This window comes from Triticum dicoccoides, chromosome 1B (genome assembly GCF_002162155.2).
Source record: "Triticum dicoccoides isolate Atlit2015 ecotype Zavitan chromosome 1B, WEW_v2.0, whole genome shotgun sequence".
Lineage (NCBI taxonomy): Eukaryota > Viridiplantae > Streptophyta > Magnoliopsida > Poales > Poaceae > Triticum > Triticum dicoccoides.
Window position 1 is genome coordinate 328,914,240 of NC_041381.1, and position 2,090 is coordinate 328,916,329.

The 2,090-nt window shown below is 42.5% G+C and overlaps 1 long non-coding RNA gene across 1 annotated transcript; it reads left to right on the forward strand.

The window, feature by feature from the left end:
* The first annotated feature begins 492 nt into the window (after window positions 1-492).
* Window positions 493-1,863, forward strand: LOC119333280. The gene is made up of 2 exons (XR_005161174.1): window positions 493-902; window positions 1,119-1,863. It is a non-coding gene; the product is annotated as an uncharacterized LOC119333280 (long non-coding RNA).
* The last annotated feature ends 227 nt before the right edge of the window (window positions 1,864-2,090 follow it).

Consider the following 2,090-nt stretch of genomic DNA (forward strand, 5'->3'; position numbering starts at 1 on the left):
ATAATTATAAAAAAATAAATAAATCAATCAATTAGCTGCTCCATCAGCTAACCCAACTCTTTGTCAACAGTCACTCCACACAATTTATTACCAAAACATTTTATGCAAGTTGATGATAAGATAGTAGTGAATAGTGTTTTTGGAAAAATATTTCTACTCAGCATGATCGAGGAGAGCTTGCCTGAGTTATCGTATTCAGCCCCGAACTCAGTTTGCTTCTGTAGCGCCTCCTTCTCCTGACTATACTCGCTTCCTGCAGTTCGGCAAATATATACCGAGACTAAGTCGAGTGAATAACTAAAGAATAAAATACGCCGGTGCAGTGTGATCATCCTACGGTCACCAAGGTTTAAACTTGTAAAATTATTATACCAGATATTTGATATGTATCAGTGTAGTGTGTACTGGGTAGCTAGCATTATTGAGATGGCATCTAACTAGCTAATTAGTACTAATATCCTGAGAGTGTACGTGACATTTCAGCTTAAGCTAAGTGACTCTTTCTCTCTCTCCTAGTACTAGTACTAGTACTCAAGTATTAGTTGTGAAGCGAACGAGCACATAAGTTGCAGCACACAAGTCGCTGATGCCCTCCTCTGGTTCCTCTGCTCCTTGTCCAGATCGATCCTGCCGCCAGCGATGGAAAGATGCTGCTCCGCCGCTGCCTGATCTTCCGCTCTCTCTCTCCCCCCTGGTCCAAATCCCTAATTTTTCCCCAAGGATTCAACCCCAAACTTTCTAATCCCCTCTCAGATTTGTCGTGCAGGTTATGTTCTTGTTGGGGCTGCTCTTCCTCTGCTGCTCCAGATTGAACTCGCCGGCGCTGATGACCGCGGTGCCGCTGGGTGGTGCAGGTTAACGCTCAAGTGTGCAGCCATGGAGCAGATCGAGCATATGTGCAAGTTAGTGATGCCCTTGTTCCTCTCCCTATTTTTTTATGCTCAAGTTCTCAGATCTAGTAAATTAATTTAGTCTCATGTGCATGTGTGTGTACTGAACCAGTTCCTCCTGTGCAAGATGTTTGTGTAGTGATGCTGTACAAATACCTTGCTTCATTTTATTTTACTTATTTGAGGCTGTATCCCCTTTCTTTCTTATACTGTTACTTCCAAAAACAGAGATAGATGTTCTTGCTGTGATTTGCGTGCACGTATGGATCACTGGGATACTTTTGTATGTGCATCTGGGCTGGCTTCTTTGTGCTTGTGAATACTAAAGAAATGGCAGAAGAAGAAGAGCTCACCTTTCTTCTCTTGCTCCCTCTGTTGGTCCTACTAGTGTTGCTCCTACCTCCAGACCCCAGTCCAGTAGGCTAGCTTCTTGCTCTAGCCTGTCCCCTTCGATCTCCAATATTGCTCAGGTCACCATCTTCACTTATTGCTCTTGGATTCTTGTTGGTTGTAGGTAGAGAGATGAAGACGGTGGGGAAGACAAGCTGTTGGTTTGGCTATTTGGAAGAATGGAGATGAGTGAGGTCTTGGCAATGGCTTGCCCTGCTCTCTCCCCTCTTAATATCAGAAATCCATCTCCCCTGGCTGGTATGGCAGCCCATTCCCTTCTCCATTGTTCTCACAGGTGCTAGCTTCTAATTGGCTGAAGGTTGAAGCCCATACATAGACTATACTATTGACCAATTGACTATTAATATATTGTGCACGTGAGAGTGGTGGTCAGTGTGTCTCAACTGTGTCCTGTTGTCCTAGTTGACTCAAAGATATTTTGTGTTGGTCTAAGTTTGGTGTGGCATTGCTGTATAGATTAGCATAGTATGGTCTCCCTATACTTTTGTCCAAAGATTTGTAATACACTTGTACAACTGTACTGTTTGAGGTGTGTGAATATAAATATATATTTGAGTGGTTATGCTGGTTGAAGAAATCTGAAATGTATTTTCTTAATTTATTCTACTTAATTATCTAATTAAGGTGGAATTACTATGTGAAAATATACGGATCGTTACAAGGAGCCACTGCGTGAGCTAGTTACATCACGATTTGGACCATGTTCCCAACCTGCATGCGTTACATTGGTTAGCTGTCAGCAGCCACATGTTTACGTGGTTGACATCAACAAAAACTTCAAATTTTTGT